A 24,511-nucleotide genomic window follows, 5' to 3' on the forward strand; every position below is an offset into this window, starting at 1 on the left:
GTGGGAAGCAGCCTCTCTGGCTTGCTCGAGGGTCTCTGTGTGGTGGAGGACGGGTCCCCGAGCTGGTCCGGCCTCATTGTCCCCACTCTCCTCATCTGCGGGGCTCAGCGGAACCTCTGGGCAGCCTGTTTCATTCTGCATCTTTGACAAGAGCTCAGCCCCTGGAACGGAGGATCTGGGAGTCCGAGCCCCAGTCCTGCCACTGTGTGACCTCGGGCGGTGAACCCCCCGCCCCCGACCCTGACAATTCAGTCCTCAGCTTTCAAATGGGGTTAATGGTAATATCTGGGCTTCCCGGGTGGCACAGTGGTAAAGAATCTGTCTGCAATGCAGGAGGCTCAAGAGACACGGGTTCAGTCCCTGGGTTGGGAAGATCCCCTGGAGAAGGGAACGGCCTCCCACTCCAGGACTCTTGCCTAGAGAATTCCATGGACAGAGGAGCCTGGCGGGCTACAGTCCACGGAGTCTCAGAGTCAGACACGACTGAGCAACTGAGCACGCACACACACAACGATATTAGCTGCTTCAATATCCTAGAGCCCGAAGTTTAATGATGTAATTTATAATGATAGTTTCTTGTTCATCCAGGGATGACGGTAACGATCCTCAGGCACCCCAGTGGAGCAGCCATATCCCAGGGAGCAGGTGGACTGAGGTTTGTGGGGCAGAAAGTGAGGGTCTGAGCCCCTCCACCACTCTTCCTGCGTGGGTCTGGGCAAGGGGAGGCCCCAGAGGCGAGGATTCCCAGCTTGTCTGGGCCATACCCCACATCCCCGAGAGAAGCAGCACTTCCCAGGTCTCGGGCGGGGCCTCCTGAGGCCTAGCCTGGCTCTGGAATCCCAGGCGTCTCACCAGCTCTCGCTGAGGCTCTGTTTCCTCAGCAGACAAAGAGGGATGAAAATCCCCTGGAGGATGAAAACAGACCCAGGATTCTGCCATGTCTCCCCAGCTCCCCTCCTGGTCCAGCCCGGTCCCCGCCTGCCGGGATTATCACAGTGACTTCATCCGAGGCTCCCTGCATCCCACATCATCCCCGTGTAGTCCCTTTCATCCCCCGGAATCCCTCCCGCATCCCCCTACCGTCAACCCTCTGCCAGAGAACCTGGGTCAGACCACATCCTTCCTCTGCTTAGAACCCTCTGGGGCCCCCACTCGGCACAGAAAGCACCCCCACCCCATGCAGCCCACAGGCCCAGCCTGGCCTCCCTCACCCTCCCCTTCATTCTCGTCCAGTCTCAGCACATAAAACCACTGAAGCCCGTGCTCAGACTGCCCTTATCAGCTTCTAACACGCTGTATAAAATACCGATTTATGTTGTCTGTCTGCCCCATGAGCATGTCAGCTCCATGCGGGCAGGGTTTTTTTTTTTTTTCCTTTTCTGTTTTGCTCCCAGTTATATCCCCTGTTCCTAAAAACAAACGGTTAAAAAGTGTTTGTGGAATGCGTGAATGGATCCTTGTTCAGCTCTGGGAGGCAGGCGCTATTGTTATTTCGATTTTATGAAGGAGGAAAGTGAAATTGAGCAAGGCAGGAAGTGGGTGAGTTGCCCAAGATCTCAGACAGCTGGAGTCAGGGTGATAATAATAATAATAACCCAGCTAAGACATATTGAGCTTCTACGTGCCAGGCACTGGGATCCTGGAATAGAAGAAGGTGAAAGCCAGGCACAAGGGAAGTGCTTTATGTGGGATGACCCTTGGAATTCTCAATGGGACTCTATGTAGTAGGGATGGTTAAACCCACTTTACAGATGAGGAAATCGAGGCTCAGAGGGATTAATTAGCAGGTCTCTAACAACAGTAGAGACAATAACCCCAGTTTACCAAGCTTTGCTCTGGGCACTGACTTCATATCCGGGATCCTTCACCTGTACCACGCCTTCTATTATACTTTACCACAAAGAAACCTGCTTCTGAGAAATGCGGTGATTTGGCACTGGTTGTAAGACGGGATGAGAGTTTGAGCCCATTGCCCGGGTTCTTCTGTCCCAGGACATGCCTGGCACTGGCAGGTGGAGACGCCCAAACACAGAAACCCATTACGCGTTCAGTGCCTCAGAGCCTCTCTGCCACCTTAGTTTCTCTAAGTCTCTTTAGGGTCTGTGGGCTCCCTTTCTGTTCTTAGTTGGGACTCTGATTTTCTCTAGGGAGGGGCTGGAGACGTGGTAGCAACTCTGCTGTGTGACCCAAGGCAAGTGGCTGTGCCTCTCTGAGCTGCCAGCCTCGACTGACTCCATGGAGTCACATTTTGCTGACAAGGAGGCTCTGGGCTGGGAAGGAGTGAGGGCTCATCTTCCAAGGCCGGGCAGCTGGGAGCACCTGTTACCAGGAGGAGCTAACAGCCACCTTCACCCCTGCGCCAGGCCTGTTCCCTTGCCATGTGGCCCCGTTAGAGCTCTGCAAGCCCCCAAGGGGTGGGTGCAGCCTGGCCCATCCGCCACTATTCTGACAGCCTTAAAAAAATGGTTTGTTAATCCATTTATATTTTCGGCCACCTCGGTCTCCGCTGATGCGTGGCTTTCCGTTTGGCGAGCAGGGGCTGCTCTCCAGCTTCATCGCTTGGGCTTCTCATTTCGGTGGCTCCTCGGCTTGCGACCCCGGGTTCTAGGGAGCAGGAGCTCAGCACCTGTGGTTCCTAGGCATAGGCAGGGGGAATCTTCACGGAGCACGGATCAAGCCTGTGTCCCCTGCCTTGGCAGGCGGATTCTTAACCCCTGGACCACCAGAGACGTCCCTGGCTGTCTTTTCTCACTGAGAAAGAGAAGTAAATAATCAGGTCACACGCTCCAGCCACCCCTCGACCCCCGCCAGCCAGCATCCCTATCTTTCTTGAACCTGCTTCTTTCTACCTTCTCCCGTGGCCTGAAATCAGTGACAGCGCCCCGCCACCCCCCGCCACCCACTGTGATTCAGGGCTCTGCCTCTTGTGCAGATTGGGTACCGATTGGGAAGTGAGGTGCAGACAGGTACCCTGCTGTGGTTCCCGGGCCCAAGGAAGCCAGGGCATCTTTCGCAGAGGGCTGCAGGGATCTTTCCGAAGGCCTCCCCGTCATACCCTCGCCTGTGGTGACGATGGCTCAGCGGGTGGGGCCCTCTCTGTGCGCCCGTTCCTCTGTCTTACAGGAGGAGGAGCTCGACGTCAGTGGGCCACAGCCACCTGCCTGGGGTCACATAGCCCAGAGGTGGCAGAGCTGTGACTACAGAGCGGGAGCCTGAGGCCCCAAGAGGGGAAGGACCTTGCCCAAGGTCACACAGGCCCTGTTAGGGTCTAGATTCCCCACTGAGGCTGAGCCAGAGCTGTTGGAGACGCTGAAATCCCAGGCTAAGATTTCCCACGGCCCTGGGATGGGGGTGGGGGGACTGCCTGGCATTTCCTGTTTGGGCAGGACCTGAGTGGGGAGACTTCCCGTGGCCCTCCCTGCTCTCAGGAAATAATCCGGACCAAGGGGCCTGGCCCCTGTCTTCCCCAGGATGCAGTGAGGGGCAGAGGCTGGGAGCTGGGCTCCTGCGTTCTATGCTTTCTCTCTCTCATTGTCTGTGTGTCCCATTCCTGTCTGTCCCCCCCACCCCATCACTCCACCCCCGAGTCTCTGCATCGTTGGGAGTCCCCATCATTATTATCCAATGAACAGATTCAGCGAAAGTCCCAGGCCCTCAGGAGTCCCAAGGCCATGACCCTGGAGGATCACTTCCCCCTTCTGAGCCTCAGTTTCCTCCTGTGTTAAATGGAGTCATTGTGGGGATAGAATCAGAAATGCTACCTCAGCACTTTGGGAACTCCGCTGCCCAGAGGGAGGGCATCATCAAGATCCTGACACTGACCTGGCATGCGGTTTCCCAGGCGGAGAGCTGAGGTCGAGGAGGTCAGGAGACCCACGCGAGGACACAGCCGGCCAAGGCCGTTCCACTGCCCTTTCCCGGGAGGAAGTACGCAGGGGCGAGAAGGCACCCACAGTGTTAGATGCTCTGAGTCCAAGCCTTGGGCCTGCCATTGCCTGCCTCTGTGGCTTCGGGCAGGCCACCCAGCCCCGCTGAGGCTGTTTTCTCTTTGGCAAAATGGGAGGAACGAACCTGGTGGTGGGACTTAATGGGCTAATGAAGCATGGAAGCTGCCAATGGTGGAGCCTGACACCCAGCAGGCCTTTGATCCACAAAGCCTACTTCTGGAGAGGGGGCTGTGCCAGGGCATCTTGGCCCCGTCTACGGGGCAGGGTGGGCTCCTAGATGGGAAGAGTCAAGAATGCAGCTGGGCTTGCCGGGGCAGTGAGGACTCTGAGAGAAGGAACTGGGTCCTCTGCATCTGAGCCCTGCTTGCTGCTGCCCCTGCTCTCTGTTCCCAACCTGGCTGGGCCTCTGCTGATTTGCTCCCCACGCTCACCGGTGCTGCCCTCCGGCCACAGGCCCCCCCCCCCCTTCTGCTCCTCCCTCCGCCAGCTCACTGCGGCCTCAGTTTTTTGCACCTTCAGGTCTCCCTCCCTGGATCACCTTTTCCTGGTGTTTTTCCACCAGCAGACGTTTTATTTTTAGGTTCTATCATTAGAATCTAAAACCAGACCTTGAATATTTTAGGCATTTAATAAATATTAGGTCCGCGAATAAGTGACTGGATTTTGATTTTTGATCTCATACAAGAGTCTTTGTGTTTTAATAGGCCCATTCGACCCGTTTACATTTATTGTTTACAGGGCTATGTTTGTGTCATCCTGAACTTCGCTTTCTGTTGACTGAATGATTGCGTGAATGAAGCAGAGAAAATTCTAGGTTGCTGGGGTGGGCTGAAACTGGGGCTTCTCCAAACTGCCCTGGGCCATCCAGGGTAGAATGGACATGGAACTGACCCCGGGTGCCTCACTCTTGCAATTATTTATTCCGCTGCCCGTGGCCGCCAGACAAGGGTTTATCTTCCGTCTCTCCCAGGCTTCCCTCCTCTCTTCCCTTCACCTCCGCCCAGGACGGCCCAGGGTTTCGGTTCTGGGTTCTGGAGCCAGATCTGTGTGCCCAGCTCAGGTCCCCCATTCACGGGGGCATGGCCTTGGCCTACCTTCCTGAGTCTTCCTTTCCCCACTTGTAAAGTAGGGGTCCCGGTATCAGCTTCCCACGGTGACGGTTGTTGGAAGGATTAAATGGAAGAACGTGGGTCAAAGGGCTCAGCACAGCGCCTGGCTTACTGTAGGCACTCAGCACGTCCGAGACTTTATTATTTTGTGGCTGTGCCTCAGTTTCCTTCCATTGTGAATGAGGCGGCCTATCATTCCCTTCTAAGCACTCAGGGTCCTGCCTCCACGTCCAGAGCTGGAGGGCTGTTCCGTCTACCCTCTCGTCTGTCTCCCACAGCCCACAGAGAAGGTCATCTTCCAGGACTTGAGGGGGTCCCCGGAGGCCTGACCCATCCCCAGGATCTGTGGAGAGGAGATAACGCAAGCTATAAAGAGCAGTTCACTCCTTCCCTGTGGCCGCACCAGCATCATCCCATCACACAGATGAGGAACCTGAGACTCACTGGCTCACTGGATCCCCAGAAGTGCTCTGAGCACCCACGGTGCTCACAGCCTAGTGGGAAAAACAGGGAGAATACAACTCATGGTGACCTAAATGGGAAGGAAATCCAGGGGAGAAGGGATACACTCCACGCGTGGCTGGCTCACTTTGCTGTACAGCAGAGACTGACCCAACATTGTTAAGCAACTATACCACAAAAAAAAAAAAAAAAAGAAAACTAGATCAAGTGCCTGCCCAGCCCTCTAAAAGGCTCCCAGAGGGCATTCCAACACCCCTGTCTGTTGTTGGCGGGGGGGGGCGGGGGGGGACTGTTCCCTATCCACAAAAGGAGAAAGCCAGGCCAGAGAGGGCCATCCTGTGCAGAGCCGCCAGCTTCCCAGGGTGGTGCAGGCTTCCTGCCTTTGCTGGGCTGCTGCCCCTGCTGGGAAGGGAATAGTCTTCCTCATGGGGATCCGGCTCCGTGTTCAGGGCGTCACTTCCTCAGGGACCCTTCCGGCCTGGGAGGGCAGGTCCGCACCCTAGGGCTTCCTCTTGTTTAGCGTGCGTGCCTCTCACTCCCACGGCTCTCCTGGCCCAGCGAGTAGTGGCGGTGCTTCCCCGGGGGACTCTCCCAACCCCTGGGGGTCCAGCCACCTGCAGCAGGTGTGTGGCCGCTCCCCCAGCTGCCGTGTTTGCAGGATGCCCGCGTGGATGACCGGCATCCTCTCTTGAACTTCAGCTCTGCGAGGACGGGCATCTTTGCCTGTTCCCTTCACCAGTGGGTCCCGGTCGCCTGGCACATAGTAGGTGCTCAACAACTATCTGTGGAGAGAAGACAGGAAGGAAGGAGAGAAGGGAGGGCGGGAGGGAGCGGCTGCAGTTCGTTTACCCAGCTTTCATCTGTTTGTTCAGCAAGTACTTATGGAGCCCACCGTATGCAGGGCCGGCAGCACAGGTTCCTGCCCTCAGGGCGCAGACCCTCTGGTCAAGAGCAATTGTGATGTCAACTGGTAAAGGGGAGGAAAGACGGAGCCAGAGACGGGCTGCCGGGAGGAGGGGTCAGCCGACCAGGCAGGGGTAGGCCCGGGGCTCCCCGCCCCACCCCGCTCTCCCCCCGGCTGCCAGATGCTGGGCTGTCGTAACTGCGGGCAGCTCGGGTTGCCAAACACCACCACAGCTGCGTCACTGAGAGCCTGGGGGGCCCAGAGGCTGGGGGGTGGGGGCAGCCCCCTTACCCAGGCTGGTTTCGGCCCCCAGGTCAGCCAGGGCTGGGTCAAAGTTCAGCCCCGCATCCACGCTTAGTCACTCTCCGCAGTGGGGCTGCCTGGCTACTTGCTGCTGTGGTTTGTTTTCAGCTTTTGCACCAGGAGATCAGGAATCCGCATCTCTGCCTCCAGGAGAGAAATGAAGCACGCCGGGGCCCGGGAGACCTCAGGGCCTCCCCCACGCCCTCCCTCCAAAGGGGCCTTCATCCTGAGCTTGGCCTTCAGGACCCTGTGTGTGACGTCACAGTGTGACCTTGCCGACCTCTGTGTGTCCCTGGGCAGGTCACTTAACCTCTCTGTAAGGTGGGGGTGATAAGAGTCCCTGCCTTGGAGGCCTGGTGGGAATAAATGAGCTATCTATCTGTGTGAGGCTCCCATGAGGGCCTGGCACACAGTAGGCGCCAAGTAAGCGCCGGCTGTGGTCCTTACTGTCCCTGAGCCTCCAGAAGAGGGGACAGAGCGCCGTTGCTGGTGTGAGGGTCACTCGGGGTGAGGCCAGCGGCCACGTCAGCGGCTGACTGTGGTGTGGTGGCGCTCAGGTGTTCTGGTTCATTCTGTTCCCCTTCCTGTTGGGTTCGCCCTTCCCACCAGCTCTGAAAACCCGGAGTCACCCTGCCCCCAGCCCCAGGCCTGGAGACTGAAGGATGGGTCTGTGGAGCGAATGAAGGGGGCTCAGTTTCCTCATCTGTACAGTGGGTCTTGCAGGCCCAAGGAATGAGCAAGTGCCTGAGGACAGTGGGCGCTTTGGGAACCCGTCTGTATTTCCTCCCTTCCCAGCTGTGCTCCTCTCCCCCTCCCCTGGGTGGGGGGCGGCCCGGACCCCACCCACCCCAGAACAGGCGTTCTGCCCACAGATCTGGGCTCCCCACGGACTCATTCGTTCATTCATACCTTCACCCTGTCAGTAATTTTTTTTTTAACTTTTTGGCCGCACTCCATAGGATGTGGGATTTTAACTCCCCGACCAGGAGCTCCCCTGCATGGGAAACACCGAGTCTCAGCTACTCGACCACCAGGGAAGTCCCTCAACAACTTTTTTGAGCACCTATTAAACTCCAGTCTGCAGGGATATGGAAACGAAGAAAACAGGCAAAAATCTCTGTAGATATTCTGTTAGTAGAGACAGCCATCAGAGATAGTGTGAGTCAAGCTAAGATTCTCAGGGGCCCAGGTTGTTGGGGGTGGGTGGTCAGGGGAGGCCCTGCCTGCCTCAGTCTGGGCACTTGGGGAAGGCTGTGCGTTCAGACCAGAGGATGTAGCCAGGTGAAGAGTGGGTGGGGGTGTCCTAGGCGCCAGGGCTGGCCCCTGCAGCAGGTGGGGGAGTGGGCGGGGCAGTTGGGGGACCCACCTCTGGCTTGGCCTGGATGGGGGCAGGGAGAGAGAGGGCAGGGGGGAGCTGGAAAAGGCCTGACCCGACTTAGGTTTTACCGTTGCTCCAGCCACTGCGTGGAGCCGGGACTGGGGGACCACGGTGGCTGGAGGCAGGCAGACGGGAGGGGAGCCTGGAGTCCTGTCCACCCATCAGAGAACAGGAGGGAGGTCAAGTAACCCCGGAGATAGGCTCAGGATGTGGCAGCTGTGGATTCCTCCCTTCTTCTGGGGAACTGGATCAGGCATCAGCATCACCTCCAGCATCACCTCCAACATCATCCTCCAGCATCACCACCATCACCTCCAGCATCACCACCATCACCTCCAGCATCACCACCATCACCTCCAGCATCACCTCCAGCATCACCTCCAACATCATCCTCCAACATCACCTCCAGCATCACCTCCAAATTCATCCTCCAGCATCACCTCCAGCATCACCACCATCACCTCCAGCATCACCACCAGCATCATCACCATCACCTCCAACATCACCACCAAGACAACACTTGGGCAGTGGCTGTCGGCCATTGCACTGCTCACTCCTGTCTGGCCAGGCACTTCCGAGATGGGACCTCCTTGCAGTTCCACATGGCGTGACGTCCCAGGAGGGTGTTCATAGCACATTTAGCACCAGCCCAAGATTGAAATCAGAGAAGGCAACGGCACCCAACTCCAGTACTCTTGCTTGAAAAATCCCATGGATGGAGGAGCCTGGTAGGCTGCAGTTCATGGGGTCGCTGAGGGTTGGACACGACTGAGCGACTTCACTTTCACGCATTGGAGAAGGAAATGGCAACCCACTCCAGTATGGAGAATCCCAGGGACAGGGGAGCCTGGTGGGCTGCCATCTATGGGGTCACACAGAATCGGACACGACTGAAGTGACTTAGCAGCAGCAGCAGCAAGATGGAGATAAGCCCAGTGGTACATCACCTGTCACCCGTCAAGACCACCAGATCCATCCAGAAAGCAGAGGGAGGGGCCGGATGGTGAAAGATTTTGGAGCACAGACCTGGGAGCCCGCCTGCCTGAGTCTGAGTCCTACCTCTGCCAAGCACAGCTGTGTGCCACTGGGGAGGCGCCTTGACACTCCAGGCCTCAGTTTCCCCATCTACAAAATGGAGATTAGAACCTCCTGATAGGATCGCTTCACCTTTCTGATGCATTCATTAATCCATGTAAAGCATCTGGAACCATGCCCAGCACACAGTAAATCCTTTGGAAACCTTTGCTGCCGTTATTATTATTGTGAACATTATGGTTATTATTCCTCGGCAAAGTGAAAGTCACTCAGTCGTGTCCAACTCTTTGCGACCCCATGGACTGTAGCCCGCCAGGCTCCTCTGTCCATGGAATTCTCCAGGCAATAATACTGGAGTGGGTTGCCATGCCCTCCTTCAGGGGATCTTCCTGACCCAGGGGTTGAACCCAGGTCTCCCGCATTGCAGACAGATTCTTTGCCGTCTAGTGGTGGAAATATGGGTTCATCCTAGGGAGAAAAGGCAGGCCCAAATGTAAAGCGGGCTGCCAGTTGGAGGAAAAGGCAAGAAGACCAACTCGATTGTGTGCGTAGCTGCTCGCAGCCTCTCAGGAGATCTGAGACACTGCAAACACTGGATTTGGTGCAGGGAGTGTGGACTCGCGGGCAGTGGAGAGCCACCCTGACTTTTCACTCTATGCTTTTACACCCTCTGTGCTGAGTTCCGTGTGTGTGTGTTTCCTCTGTGCGCTTGCATGTATATTCAAAACCAAACATGCCAGAAAGCAATTCCGTGCGAGGTTCCCTCTGGGAAGGCCCCGGCGCTTCCCACCCCCACCCTCTCCACCCACCCCCGCGTCCTGGCCTGTGTGTGTGGCCCAGTCTCGCCTGGTTTTCAGAGCTCTAGGCCTTGGAGCAGGTCCGAACTGGGGTGCCCTGCAAGAAATGGGGCTCCTCAGAGACCCCCAGAGCGGCCTTGGCTCCTGGTGGTGCGGGGTGTGGGGGCTGGAGGGGGTGGTCCCAACCCACTGATGAGAACTCCAAACGCTCCCAGCCCCAGGGCTGCTAATCGCTTCCAGATTGGCCAGGTCAGGGCCAGGGCCCCCGCCGCCCGGCTCCATAAACAGCCCGTCGCTCCAGATGGCGGCTGGCTCCAGCCTGGCGAGCAGGTTCACGGGGGACTGGGGGGCCGCAGCAGGTGGAGGACCCCCACCCGCCTTGTCCAGCAGGGAGGCCCCGCCCGCCCGCCTGCCCCGCTGCCGCCATCCCGGCTGCCTAGAGGCAGCACGCCGGGCCAGGAGTGGGAGTTCAACCCATTCCTCAGAGGAGAGAAACCGAGGCCCTGAAGGGGCCAGGGACGGGCCCAGCTTGGTGGTGGACAGAGACATGAGGATCTGGGGCTGGGGCTCCTGGGTCTGCTCGGCTCTGTGAGTCCAATGCACTGTGGGGCTGCAGTAAAGACCCAAGTGAGGAAACGGGGAAGAAGAGAGGGAAGGGGGAGGCATTCTGGCCCCCTGGGTTCAAATTCTGACTCTGACTTTTAGTCCCCGAAGGAACCAATTATTTCTGCTTTCCGAGCCTCAGTTTTTTCATCTGTGAAATGGGGATGGCCAGGGTGCTGACCTTGGCAATTGCTGGAACGGGGACCTGGCTCTTGGGGGCCGCGGGGCAGTATGAGCCGTGTACGTTGCAGGCACTCCATTCTGTCTCTCTCTCGCCCTGAGCCTCCTTCCAGTCCTGCTTCTCCCCCACCACACCCCCGCCAGAGAGCACGGGGGCCTCCTCCAGGAAGCCACCCTGACTTCGACTCAGACCTCTCGCTTTGTGTTGGGTGCTGTGCCCTTCCTGTGGCCCTCCCCAGCTCCGTGGCATGCCTGGCACCTGTGCTATTTGCCCTCCTGGCTGGTGAGGAAATCGAGGGTCAGGAGGTACCTGTGCTGTTGCCCCGGCCCTTGCCCCTTCAGGTGGAGAGACGGGGGCACAGTGAGGGGCTCACCGCCAGGAAAAGGCAGAACTGGGTGTTCTGGAGGCTTCGCCGGGCCCAAAGTCAGGAAGCCTGGCCGCGTCCTGCCACCTGTTGGCACAGGAGCCGAGGACCCAGGCCTGCAGGCCCCAGGAGGGTCCTGGGTCATGCTCCCCAAAGAAAGGGGTATGTGGGGAGCCCTGGCCTGACGGTCTACCCCGCTGCCGCCTGGAGCCCAGGCTGGCCCCAGTGTCCCTCGGGGGGCTGGGCAAGAGCCTTGCCCGCTGAGCAGGGACACAGTTCCTAGTGGGCCGAGCCCCCCCAGTTTTCCCCGTCTTGATCCTGGTATCCATCAGAGAACACCCCGAGTATAACTCTGAATTAGTGACAGAGGAGGCAAAAGATCCATCACATAGAAGCCAGGCCAGGCACAATTCTCCGCAGTTAACTTAGGGTAACTTCTTTTTTCATTTAATTTTTTGCCTGTACCACACAGCATGTGGGATCTTAGTTCCCCGCCCAGGGGGAACTGCAATGGAAGCATAGAAGCCTAAGTCCTGGGCTGCCGGGAATCGCCCAGGGTAACTTCTTTAACAATCTGGGGGAGGCACTCTTACAATTTCCGTTTTACAGAGAAGGCTCAGAGAGGTGGAGTACCTTGCCCAAGCGCACACAGCTAGAGCTGGGCTTCGCACCCTGGTCTTTTAGGGCCAACACACACGCTCTCTACCACCGTTGCCCCTCCCAGGGCAGCAGTGAGCCCAAAATGAGCTCAGTGGGCACCAGGCACATAGTAGGTGCTTTCCCACGCCCCGCGGCCCCCCCCGCCCCCCATCACCTGATGCCTGGATTCACATTTCGGCCGAGGCTGGAGGTCAGCAGCCTGTTCTGCCTCGTGTTGGAGGAATGTTCGCGGTGGCCGCGGCCCGGGTCCGAGAAGAAAGGCGGCCTTGTGGGCGAAAGGTGAGCTGCTGGGTGGGCGCGGGGCTGTTTACCCAGAGCTGGGCGTGTGGCTCGGGGTGGCGCCGCTGTCAGCCGCGCCGGCTGCCCCGGGCCTGTGCTGGCCTCCAGATGTGAGCTGGCTCCAGCCGGCCGGGGCCCCCCCACCCCGTGCACAGAGGGGCTTTATCAAAAGCGGCTGTGAGGAGGCCCGGGAGGCCGCCTGGCTCCAGCCTGCTGGCTCCACGCCCCGGGCCTGCAGAAGCCGGGCGAGTGGGCTGGGGCCGCGGTGCCCAGGGCTGCCTCTGCCCTCCTGCCAGCTCCTCTGCTGTGTGCGGGGCCTCCGGGGGCCCAGATGGAGAGTTACAGCCCCCTTGTTCCAGGAAACTGAAGCTCCGGGAGCAGTCTGGAGGGGTGACAATGCAAGAAGATGTCTTTTAATTTTCTGCATCCCTGGGGCGAGAGGTAACCGACAGAAAACAAAGCACAAAACTCAGTTCAAGTCAAAGGGTGCTAAGGGAGTAGCGAATGAAGACGCTCGTGGGAAGGATAAATTGCAGGTTCAGGATGGCGGTTCCTGTGAGCCAGGAAGAACACTCTGTCACTGGGTGCCAGTTCTCTCCATATTTTCTTTCTTGGGTTGGGTGGTAGGGATGCTATTCTTTATATTTCTTTGTTGGCCTGAACTGTTTTGTATTCATAAATAATAATAACTGAAGGGGAAAAAAAAGGAAAAGAAAAAGCCAAGTCTTCTTCCTGTTTCTGACCCTCAGCCTGTCGCTGTTAAGAGTGTCTTCTGGTACTTTCCAGGGATTGTCTGGGAATCCACAAACAAATCCACATCTCTCTTCTTTCCTATCTTGTTTTTGTTTTACAAATAGTATCAAGGGCTTCCCAGGTGGCTCAGTGGTAAAGAATCTGCCTGCTGCTGCAGGAGACACAAGAGATCTCTGGGTCAGGGAGATCCCCTGGAGGACCACCTGGCAACCCATTCCAATATTCTTGCCTGGAAAATTCCATAGATGGAGGAGCCTGGTAGGCTACAGTCCATGGGGTTGCAAAGAGTCAGACACGACTAGGCATACACTCATGACATACGCTGCAGCACTGAGCTGTTTTCACTTAACGATACTATTCTGGGAACCTCCCTGTGGCCTTGTTCTTTTTTACGGCTGTGTAGTATTCCCCCCAAGGCAATGGCACCCCACTCCAGTGCTCTTGTCTGGAAAATCCCATGGACGGAGGAGCATGGTAAGCTGCAGTCCATGGGGTCGCTAAGAGTCAGACATGACTGAGCGACTTCACTTTCACTTTTCATTTTCATGCATTGGAGAAGGAAATGGCAACCCACTCCAGTGTCATTGCTTGGAGAATCCCAGGGACGGGGGAGCCTGGTGGCCTGCAGTCTATGGGGTCACACACAGTCGGACACGACTGAAGTGACTTGGCAGCAGCAGCAGCAGTATTCCCCCCCAGGGAAGGCACTTTGGCTTACTCTCCAAGAGGTAGACCCCAACTCCATACATGTCTTCTGGGACTTAGGCAAGTCTTTTCTTTCTTTTTTTTCAGGCAAGTATTTTCTAGATGATGAGCTCTTAGAAGAATCCTAGAGGAGTCCTATTTTCTCTTCTGAGAGTCATGCTCATCTGCCCTCCCTGAAGACTGTTTCCTTGAGTCTGCCCACCAGCAATGGTGCTGACTAGGAACCCGAGACTCGGAGCCAGTCAGCTCTTCTGTGGGGGGAGCAGGGAATGGCTTCACAAGGAGTCTCTGGTAAAAAACCAAGCCAAAACCTCCCTTTCTGGGTTTTGTTTCTCTTTGAATACAAAAGAGAAACACATTCTTTTCAGAAACCTTAGCAAATAAAGAAAATTTAGGGGAACAAAATTAGAAAAATAAAGCCTGCCTCCACTCAACCCCCACCCCCATCCTCACGCAGCCAGCCACCAGGGGGCTAGATACAGACCAGGGTTGAGCTGGCTTCCTCTCCATCCCCACGCCTGACTTGTGTGACCTCAGGCAAGTCACTCAGCCTCTCTGGGCCTTGTGTCCTCATCTGTAACTGGGGCTCCCAAGGGTGCCAGTCTTGAAAATCAAATGAGATCACAAGGGTAAACACAAAATGCTTTGTAAGCGGAGGTTGGGGCAAGTTTCCAGGACTTTTTGGGATCTTAGTTCTCTGACCAGGGATCGAACCCATGTTCCCTGCAGTGGAAGGGCAGAGTCCTAACCACTGGACCACCAGGGAAGTCCCTGCTTCATTGGGCCCACAGCCCAGAGACACCCAGGATGGACATGTCCAGACCCAGCTCCATGCCCACCCACACGGATCCCACAGCTCCGTGCTCCCTGCTCCTGCTTCCAGCTAGACCCAGATCCGATGGCTGCTCCCCAACACCCACCAGCAGACCCCTCCTCACAGGTGTCCTCACTCCCTGCCTCACTCCCTGACCATCTCCGCTCACAGGCCAACGGGGCGATCTGCCCAGCAGCCGCCCCCCAACCCTGAGGCACCCGCGGCCGCGTCTGGGGACGTTTTGGCTGTCACAGCTGGCAGCGGGTGGTGGCCAGGGGTGCGGCCAAACGGCCCTCCCACTCCCAGGATGGCTCCGTGGCGCAGAACAGTCTGACCCCAACATTTAACAGCTGAGGATGGAGACCTTGTGTGAGCTCCAAGTCGTGTCTGTTCGCGCTCACCTTCCACGGCTCGCTCCCAGCTCAAACGGAGAACAGCCAAAGTCCTCACTGTGGCCGGCGAGAGGCCCCGAGGGGCTCCGTGACCACCCCGCCCTCCTGCCTTCCAGCCCTCCGCTGCAGCCGCAACCAGCTCCTCCCTCTTCCTTGGACCTTAAGGTGACCTCACACCACAGGCCTTCCTCTGCTTTTCCCAGACATTTAACAATCCCTCCTCCCCTCCCAACTCTCTGTCAAATGTCACCTCCTCCAGGAGGCCACCCACCCTGATCTGCCTATTCAATATCTGCCACCGCCTGAACCTTCCTGCCTTCTTTCTCCCTGGCACTGGGTCCTGATACCTTACTGATTTGTCTGTGTCTGTTGCTCTGCCTAAAACACAGGCTCCACAAGGGACAGACAGGGCTGGCTTCTTTACCACTGAGTCTGTAACACAGCCCCCATCAACACACAGTAGCTGGTCAATAAAGGCTAGTGGATTGACCAGTGGGCTCAGCCTCACATCAAGAAGGCTGAGAACTGGAGAACTGATGCTTTTGAACTGTGGTGTTGGAGAAGACTCTTGAGAGTCCCTTGGACTGCAAGGAGATCCAGCCAGTCAGTCTTAAAGGAAATCAACCCTGAATCTTTATTGGAAGGACGGATGCTGAAGCTGAAACTCCAATTCTTTGGCCACCTGATGTGAAAAGCTGACTCATTGGAGAAGACCCTGATGCTGGGAAAGACTGAAGGCAGGAGGAGAAGGGGACGGCAGAGGACGAGATGGTTGGATGGCATCACTGACTCAATGGACATGAGTTTGAGTAAGCTCCAGGAGATGGTGAAGGACAGGGAAGCCTGGCGTGTTGCAGTTCATGGAGTCACAGAGTCAGATACGACTTAGCAACTGAACAATGACAACTCACCCTCCCAAGTTTGTGGTGTCTGGGCAGCGGCTGTGAACAGAAGAGCTGGAGGCTGACAGTTTGCCCCTGGAGTGGAGACCCAGAAGGAAATCCCTGAAGCCAGGGGCTGGAGTCTTCCATATCCCAGCCTCCCTGGTTGCTGGTCCCCTCACCAGGGACAGCAGCGAAGATGGAGGGGACCCCAAAGGCAACTCCCCAACCATTCCAGCATTTATGGGGCACCAACTGTATGCTCCACTTTAGACTAGGCAATGTAGAGGTTGTACCGCAGTGAATTCGCAGCCACAGGCTGTCACTTAATCATCTCACTGTCCCAGGGTAGGCAGGGTGACACTGGTCATCCATGTATTCAAACAGTATGAAGCACCTACTGTGTACCACTGACTGTGCTGACTGCACCTACCTGCCAAGAAAGATAAGTCCCAGAGAGTGGATGCGGAGAAAGTCAGTGCATTTTTCTATCAAGGCTTTCAATGATCATTGCTTGTTTACGGAAAGCATTCTTTTTGTAAATAAATAGACTTGGAGAGTTCCCAAGTTCAAAAAATACAACCCTATCATCTTCGGATGCGGGGAGGAAGTATAGGGGGCCTTGGGAGCCCCAAGGGGGCGCCTCTGGGATCAAGGAGACTCCCAGGAGAGGCTGAGTCCTAAGCTCAGGCCCCAGGTCTTGTGGGCAGGGACTCAGAACGGGGAGGAGGGTCACTGCCCAGGCCTCCCCAAGGCTCCTCCTCTGGCTGTGGGTGTCCCGAGTCCTAGTTTGCTGGCGGAGTTTACTAGAGCACCTCTTCTGTGATTAGCTGTTTCTGTCTCTCCCCAGCCCAGCCCTGCCCTGTCTGGTCCGCTGCTCTGTCCCCACGGCCTGGGGCACACAGTAGGCACTTGCAGTGAGCTGAATGGTGTCCCTCCCCCAATCCGCATCCACCGGAAGCTCAGAATGTGGCCTTATTTGGAAATGGGATGTTTGCAGATGGCATTAGTCAGGGACTGTAAGATGAGATCACACTGGACTGGGGGGAGCTCTAAAGTCAACAGCTGGTGTCCTTATGAGTAAAGGACACAGACACACAGAGGCCACGTGAAGAGGGAGGCAGCGAGTGCAGGGCAGTGTCAAGGGGCCAGGCAGCACCGGGAGCCCCCAGGGGCTGGAACTGCTGGGGAGGATTCTTTCCTGGAGCCTTCATAGGGGAAAAGGCCCTGCTGACACCTTGATTTCAGAATTCTCCAGAACTGTAGGAGGATGAATTTCTCTCTTTTTCTTTTTTAAATATGTATTTACTTATGGCTGTGCTGGGTCTTCCCGCTGCACGCAGGCTTTCCCTAGTTGCAGGGAACTGGGGCTATGCTTTGTTGCGGAGTGCAGACTTCAGAAGTTGTGGCATGCGGGCTGAGTGGCCCTGTGGCACGTGGAATCTTCCTGGATCAGGGATTGAACCTGTGTCCTCTGTATCGGCAGGTGGATTCTAATCCACGGCACCACCGGGGAAATCCAAGAATAAATTCTTGTTTCAAGCCCCCGGATTTGTAACAGTCTGTTATGACAGCCACAGAAAATACACACAGATTCCTCCTCGCATGGATGATCACGTGGACAGAGGAAGGAGCCAGGAGCCGCTCAGCTTCAGCAGGTGGTCTGGACCAGTCATGTAGAGCCCCGTGACTCTGTGACTGGGTTTGCAGTCTGGGGTCCCTGCTTGGATTCTGGGGGTAGGGGGTGCTGGAATTGGGTCTAGCCAGCGTGGAGGTGGCTGTGAGGAGCTGTTGAAGCTGGTTGGCTGAGCTGACAAGGAAATCAGGTTCTGCAGGCATCACTCCCTCCCAGCCCCCGAAACTCATGTCCACTCCTCACTTGGACGCCTGGGGCTGAGCTTCTGGGGACCTCACCCTCCACGACACAGATGCCTTTCAGACACGCTGCAGCCAGCACGCCTCCCCACATCCTGGACACTCCACCGTGTGTCCACCCAAGAGACTCGCGGCAACTTCCGTTACAGCCCAGAGCCCAGGACGCGGGGAGAGAAGTTCTCCACCTTTCTGCCCTTAGTCCCTCTCACGTGGCCTCTGGAAATCGGGAGATGGTGGGATGCAAGGGAAGAGCCTAGAACCTGAGTCTGCATTGAGTGATGGGATGGGTGAGTGCTTGTCCCGCCCTGAGCCTCAGTTTCCCCATCTGTAACCGGGGGAACGCTGTCAGCTTCCCGGAAACTGCCGTGGACAGTGGATGAGATGAAGTCCGCCTGGGCGGCCAGGGCACCTGCCCCTAGGTGTCTGCTGAGAGGAGGGGGCCTGTGGTCCAGCTCTCCCAGAGCGTGACTGTCCCTCTGATCCTTTCAGAGCCCAGCCCCCTGCCCCGTGGGCCTGTCCAGTGACCTCACAAGGCCACCCCACCCCTCAGGAGCTCCATGTCTCCAAAAGGACCAGGGCTTGGATTTCATGCCCATAAAATGCCTGAAATCAAAGCAGAGCTCACAACATGGAAGGTTTTGAAGTCAGCTCAGGACAGGGGGCATGCCCAGGGATTTGGCCCTTCTCCTGGGATCTACCATAAAGCAGGGTCTATGGCCTGGGAAGAAGGATGGTGGCTGGGCAAAAGGGGCACCTGGCATTTTAGCAGCGATCTGAATTCCAACGAAGGCTTAGTCATCCCAAGTTTTAGAGAAGACAACTGGGAAAACTCAGCCGAAAAGATCCCTTTGCTTGATGTTCGAGGCAGTGAGGGACCCCATGGTGGAAGGGTGGGGACTTAGGTTCCGAAGTGACAGTTCTGATCCCTGCTCTGACAATTACTGTGTGACATTGGACAAGTTGCTTAACCTCTCTGTACCTCAATTGCTTCATCTGCCAAATAAGGGATGAAAACTGATCCCTTCTTCAACCGGTTGGGTGAGGGAGATCCGAGGGGCTTTATGTGACGTGTGGCCCCACCCCTGGGGCATGTTATTATTGTTTTTCCTAGTGACACAAACATTCTCGTCTCCGGACTTCAGGATCTGCTGAGCCAGCCCCTTCACAGATATGATCTCACTGAATCTTCCCTTGGAGGTGTGCTCCCCCCGCCACAGCTGCTGCTCAGAGAGGTAAGGACACTTGCCTGGGGGCACACAGCTGGCGCGATGTGATGTAAACCCTAGTCCTGGCTGCAGAGCCCATACTCTTAACCATTTCTCTTTGGGAAACAGGATAAGCTAAAGGAAAGAGAGACCCCGCCACCCCGAGTGTCCACACAGGCTAGAGCAGAGTTTCTCTGAGCTGGGGACCACCACGGACGCTGTGGACTGGCTCACTATATGGGGTGGGGAAAGACTGTCCTGGGCACAGTAGGATGGTAGGATGGCCTCTACCCATCAGACGCCAGTCGCACCCCCTCCCCCACCAGTTGTGACAATCCTAATGTCTCCAGATGTTGCCGAGGGTTCAGGGACAGGGCTGCCCTGGTCCGAGAACTGGCTGGAGTGAGCATGTTAACATAACGGCATGTTTCCTTCTGGATTCTTCCCCTGCATTCACACCCACACACACGACATTCTTGCCTGCTCCTCAGATTCCAGGACCCCGGCACTCGTCTCGAGAGCCCCCCTCCGGGGTCAGGACTGTAGCAGCTGCAACTGATTTGCGGTCCGGCCACAGAGCAGAGATGCTCAGACCCCCACTGGAGCCCCCAGCAGCCAGCTGTGTGTCTCGGGTCACCGACACCCCTCTGAGCCCCAGGGTGCGGCCTACGCCCTCCTCCCACCCGAGGGCTGTGTTGGCCTTCGGGAACTCGGGATGTCCCCGGCATCCGGTCAGGGCCTCCGCTTTTGTGACTCATCTGAACAGAGCTGTGGTGGGTGCAGAGACCCCCACACACGGCCCTTGCAGATTCAGTCCGGCCTGGCGGGCTGGGGTCTGCCTCCCTGGGCCTGGCTCACTCCAGGGTCCCTGCTCTGCTGGGACTGAGGGTCTCATGTCTATAATTTTGCAGGAAGCACAGGTCTTGGGTATAAATGTCCCAGGACATCAGCCTGCCGGTCTTGGGCTGGGAGTGAGGAGGGAGGGGTAAGAGCACCCCCTGGGGCTGGGTTTGTGGGGGAGCGTTGGGGGTGGGGGACTCAGGGCTCTGAGACACGGCCTGTGGTCAGGCTGGGGGCACTGAGGTTCTGGGGCCAGAAATCCGCCTGAGTCACCCAGCATCGCTAGCGTCTCCCGCTACCTCGGGGGCCTTTGGGAAGGATGGGGGGAGTGGGGACACCAGGAAGTGCAGTGGCTCGTGGATCCCCTCAGACGATCACTTAGACCTCAACTTCTCCTTCCATTAAATGAGATCGATAAGGTGTCCCTGCCTCTTAGGGCTGTGGGTGGTATTTCCATAAATGTGCCCAGCATGCAGAAAACTGGAGTCAAACCTTGACTGTTACTCTTTTCTTTTTAATTAAAAAAAAGATTTATCTGCTTATTTTGCCCGTGTTGCGTGGGCTTTCCTTCAGCTGTGGCAAGTGGCAGGGCTGCGCAGCTCCGCAGCTGTGGTCCCGGGCCCTAGAACACAGCTCCATAGTCATGCATGGGCCAGGTTGCCCTCCGCCTGTGGGATCTTCTCGGATCAGGGATTGAACCTGCGTCTCTTGCATCGGCAGGTGGATTCTTTACCACTGAGTCGTGTCTACTATTCTTAATCCCGAGGCCATCCCTCTTTTTCCTGCCTGGGGGGCACAGAGGGAAAACTCTGGACCCTGACCCTGCCAGGTTCAGATCCCAGCTCACGTGGCTCACCCCAAGCTAGTGACTTAATCTCCCAGAGCCTCATTGTCCCCATCTGTCAAATGGGGGCCCCAACCACACGGGAGGATGGGTGGGAAGGATATGAGTTCGGGGGTGTGAGCTCAGGCACTGTGAGTTATTCAGTCCATGCCGAGTCACTGGACCTGGCCAGCAGGTTGAGTAGCTGATCATCTCCCTGGTGGAGGGGGGCAGTGGTTGGGGGCAGGCAGTTAAGGCAGTGTGACAGGTTCGAGGCCACTCTAGTCAGAGCTGAATCTCACTGAGTGGCTCAGAGCCGCATGACCTGGGGCCTCGGGTTTATCCTGTTACCATCAGAAGACCCCAGGGCCATGCAGCAGAGGGCTGAGTGAAACCTGGGGTCCAGTCCCGGGTCTGCTCTGAGCCTCACATGAGGCTGTGCCCCCAAGAGGCAAAGGATGTCCTCGCCCAGGTGGGCCCCATGTGCAGGATGGGGACCTCTTCCCGCTTTGAAAGCCGCGGTCGGGCTGCAGAGACTTCCCCATCTCTGTCTGTCCTTGTTGACCCCCCATCTGCCCCGGGGAGCTCAGAAGCTGGCCCTAAACTCCACTTCAGGGTGCCCCCCACCTTGCCCCGGCTGCCCTGACTCAGATGCACCGCGGTATAACTCTCACACCTGCCCCTGGACGCCCCCCACCAACTGGCTGCACCTGAGCCTTCCCTGGAGGCAGGAAAAGGCCATTTCCTGGGCGCGGCCCAGGCCTGGGGGCACCCCTGGCTCCTCCCCTCCCAAACCCCACATCCACCCCTGGAGCGTTCCCGCAGGCCCCTGTTGTCTGAACATTCCACATCTCAGTGAACTTAAAAGGGCAGGGAAAATAGTGAGAGGCGGAAGATGGGACAAGGCGCCCCTTCCCCGATCAGCAGCACGTTGTCCGTGCCTGCCCACTGCCCGCTGGCTCTCGGGGGCGCCTGGGAGGCTCCCTCCTCTCCTCGCCACCTCCCCACCGGGGGGTCTGCTTCCGGCTCCTCTCTGGCCTCCTGTTCCACCCTTGCCCCCAGGCCTGCAGGGACTCCGTGAACGCCTGGGTCCCGCCGCTCCTCCTCCGCACAGCTCCTGCCTGCCTCAGGGGAGAGGGGGCTCTTGCCATGGTCTGGGGCTCAACCCCCCCCCTTCCCCTCACCCACTCTCTTCCAGCCACACTGACCTCCTGGCGGTTTCTCCAATCAAGAAGGCATGCTCCAGCCTCAGGGCCTTTGCACCGGCTGTTTCCTCCACCATAATGACTCTTCTCCCAGGTGCCTACAAGCCTTGCCCCCGTGCCTTTCTCAGGCCTGTATTTGAATGCCATCTTCTTGAATTTCAGGCTTTCCCTGACTGACTCCTGTCACCAGCACCCCCTCTTCTTCCTCCGTGTCCTTCATGGAATTTATCACCAGCCACTACGCTGCGTAATTGAGTGTTCACTTGCTTATTGCTCCGCCTTCACCACACGCAGAAGGCCAGTTTCGTGAGGGCAGGTGTTTCTGCCTAGTCTATTCCCTGCTGTGGCCCCGGCCCTAGGGCAGAGCCTGGCACACCATGCTGTGCTGTGCTCAGCCGCTCAGCCGTGTCCGACTCTGCGACCCCATCGACCCCGCAGGCCTCCTCTGTCCACAGGATTTTACAGACAAGACTACTGGAGTGGGTTGTCATTCCCTTCTCCAGGGGATCATCCCAGCTCAGGGATCAAACTCAAACATCTCTTACGGCTCCTGTATTGGCAGCAGGTTTCTTTTTTTTAACCACTAGAGCCACCTGGGAAGCCCAGCTGACACTCAGTAAGTGTGAAAAGTGAGAGTCGCTCAGTCGTGTCCGGCTCTTTGCGACCCCACGGGCTATATAGTCCATGGAATTCTCCAGGCCAGAATATTGGAGTGAGTAGCCTTTCCCTTCTCCAGGGGATCTTCCCAACCCAGGGATCGAACCCAGGTCTCCCCCATTGCAGGCGGTGAGCCACCAGGGAAGCCCGACACTCAGTGGGTGCTTATTACACACTTGCTGAATGAATGACCCTGCAAGAGTGGATGCTGCCACGCCCCTGGGTGAAGTGGGAAGCTCCAGGGAGCCCTATGGTTCACAATCGCCCTGTGAACTGTCGCGCACCGTGTTCCCTGGAATCCACGGCTGGGTAGGCGTGTTCTCAGTGGGGGTTTGTGGGAAAGGGGTGGCTGAGGGTCCTAAGTGTTTGCAGTCAGATTCCCAGAGCTGGGAGTTTTTCAGGGGCAGGGGACATGGGGGCTCCTGGGTCTGGCTTCAGGCCTCTGACCACAGTGTCAAGTTTGTGGAGTGAGTGGGTCAGGAAGCTGCAGTGAGAACAGTGCGGCCGGAAGTGGCCGTCTTCTGGCCTGAATTATCTGGGAAGAAAAATAATCATGTTCCCAAGAACCCATGGCCTGGGCGCCGGGAGCCAGTGCTGGGGCTGAGGGTGGGGGTGGGGCTGGTCTGGGCAGGTGGGCCCCGCTGGAGGCTCAGAAGGTCGAATCCTCAGCTCAGGGTGACCCGAGGGAACTAGGGTGCAGACTGGGCCGGTGCAGAGGCCTCCAGACTGTGAGTGTCTGGCGCGTGGCAGCACGGTACGGCCTCTCGGGAGGGGAGACCACCGCTGTAGGCTGGAGCTGCCTGAGCCTCACCTCCTACCAGGCCTGTTCATACCTCTCCCCCAGGTCCTGTTGGGGGCAATGGGCCAACACAGGGGACCGCTATGCTACAAGCCACAGGTAAAACCTGACAGCCCTCCTTGGGATGGTCCCAGGGCCAGACCCGGGGCAGACGATGGTGATTGATAGTAACAGTGATAATAATAGCTCATATTGTGTTTCAGCCACTTTCTTGCACTGTCCCGTTTAACCCTCACGTCGCCCCATGAGGTGACCACGCTCACTCTTCCCACCACAGCAGTCCTCAAGGGCCTGAGAGGGCTGCCTTCATCCCACTGCTCGCTCCTACCACAAATAGCCTCGCATACTCGTGTCCAGCTGCACTGACTTCCTTGCTGTTCCTCAGTCCCGCCAAGCTCACGCCTGCCTCAGGACCTTTGCACCTGCTATTCCCGCAACTAATTCTTTCTCCGATGAGCTCTCAGCTCAGATGTCATTCCTCAGAGGTCGTCTCTGACCACCCGTGTGAAGCAGTTCCCACCCTGTCTCCTTTCTACCACGTCAGCTCACTGTTCTCTTTTTTTTTTTTCTAAAAAATTATCTATTTTCGGCTGTGCTGGGTCTTGGCTGCTGTGTGCGGGCTCTCTAATTGCAGCAAGCAGAGGCTACTCTCTAGTGCGGGGCGTAGGCTTCTTGTCGCAGGGCACAAGCTCTAGGGCGCAGGCTCAATGGCCGTGGCGCACGGGCTCCATTGCTCCACGGCCAGCGGGCTCTTCCCACACCAGGGATCCAACCCGTGTGCCCTGCACTGGCAGGTGGGTTCTCAACCACCGGCCCACCACCTCACTGTCCTGTTCTTACAGCCCTGATTCCGTTGTGAAATTATCTTGTTGATTCATCATTTCTGTACCCTCTGTCTCCCATGCCTGGAATGACGGCAGAGACTTTTCTGTCCATTTCTGCATTCCCAGTGCCTGGCACAAAGGAGACCTTAGGAGACCTTCAGACAGACAGACAGACAGACAGGCAGACAGATGTCCATTCTCTGTGTGCTGCTCATGACTGCATGGGCCAACTGGCCATCCTTCAAGAAAGATGGTATTTCATCTAGGCTGGACCCCAGCCCAGGGCAAAGGTGGGGTGGGGGCTTCTGTAGCCCCCAGATCACTGCCTTCCTCTGGGGACAGGCCTGATGTTCCCAGAACCTCCTGCCAAAACTCGACCCAGGGAAATCAGATATCAGCTCGTTTCCCTCTCCACCCCCGACTCCTGGACAAGCCACATGGACTCTGGACAGTTTCTAGGCCACAGAAAAGGGGGCTCAAGCCAGATTGGGAGAAGACATCTGGGACTGTACAAGGCCTTTTCAGCCAGAGATAGGCCTGGACAATTCCCAGCCAGGCTGAATATGAGGCCAGAGTATGTAGGGAGAGACTTGGGACCAAGGTGCTGAAACCAGGGCAGAAGCAACTGAATTCGGGCAAATCCTGGGTCTATTCTTCCACTCACTCATCAAGCGTCGCCTCCCCGGTGCCCAGCACGGGGCGTGGTGCAGCACATC

General features: G+C 57.2%; 4 long non-coding RNA genes across 10 annotated transcripts; 3 read left to right on the forward strand and 1 right to left on the reverse strand.

Moving 5' to 3' along the window:
• The first annotated feature begins 234 nt into the window (after window positions 1–234).
• On the forward strand, window positions 235–929 carry LOC138417811 (uncharacterized). Its single transcript, XR_011248303.1, has 3 exons — window positions 235–278; window positions 589–655; window positions 885–929. It is a non-coding gene; the product is annotated as an uncharacterized lncRNA (long non-coding RNA).
• Window positions 930–1,482: 553 nt separating this feature from the next.
• LOC138417809 (uncharacterized) lies at window positions 1,483–14,841 on the reverse strand. 4 transcript variants are annotated; one of them, XR_011248298.1, is made up of 4 exons: window positions 14,696–14,833; window positions 11,898–12,404; window positions 6,133–6,300; window positions 4,557–5,399 (listed from the first exon to the last, which is right to left on the reverse strand). It is a non-coding gene; the product is annotated as an uncharacterized lncRNA (long non-coding RNA). The 4 variants fall into 4 exon arrangements; XR_011248300.1 differs by lacking the exons at window positions 11,898–12,404; window positions 14,696–14,833 and adding an exon at window positions 1,483–2,751 and having other exon boundaries at window positions 3,823–5,399; window positions 6,133–6,490; XR_011248299.1 differs by lacking the exon at window positions 11,898–12,404 and having other exon boundaries at window positions 14,696–14,841.
• Window positions 5,999–9,347, forward strand: LOC138417808 (uncharacterized). 4 transcript variants are annotated; one of them, XR_011248294.1, is made up of 5 exons: window positions 6,015–6,281; window positions 6,391–6,555; window positions 6,834–7,046; window positions 7,685–7,883; window positions 8,183–9,347. It is a non-coding gene; the product is annotated as an uncharacterized lncRNA (long non-coding RNA). The 4 variants fall into 4 exon arrangements; XR_011248296.1 differs by having other exon boundaries at window positions 6,420–6,555; XR_011248297.1 differs by having other exon boundaries at window positions 6,020–6,281; window positions 6,876–7,046.
• A 1,810-nt stretch (window positions 14,842–16,651) lies between the features above and the next one.
• LOC138417810 (uncharacterized) lies at window positions 16,652–20,027 on the forward strand. The gene is made up of 3 exons (XR_011248302.1): window positions 16,652–17,729; window positions 18,554–18,674; window positions 19,139–20,027. It is a non-coding gene; the product is annotated as an uncharacterized lncRNA (long non-coding RNA).
• Window positions 20,028–24,511: the final 4,484 nt, after the last annotated feature.

Source organism: Ovis canadensis, chromosome 13 (genome assembly GCF_042477335.2).
Source record: "Ovis canadensis isolate MfBH-ARS-UI-01 breed Bighorn chromosome 13, ARS-UI_OviCan_v2, whole genome shotgun sequence".
In the NCBI taxonomy this organism is placed as follows: Eukaryota; Metazoa; Chordata; class Mammalia; order Artiodactyla; family Bovidae; genus Ovis; species Ovis canadensis.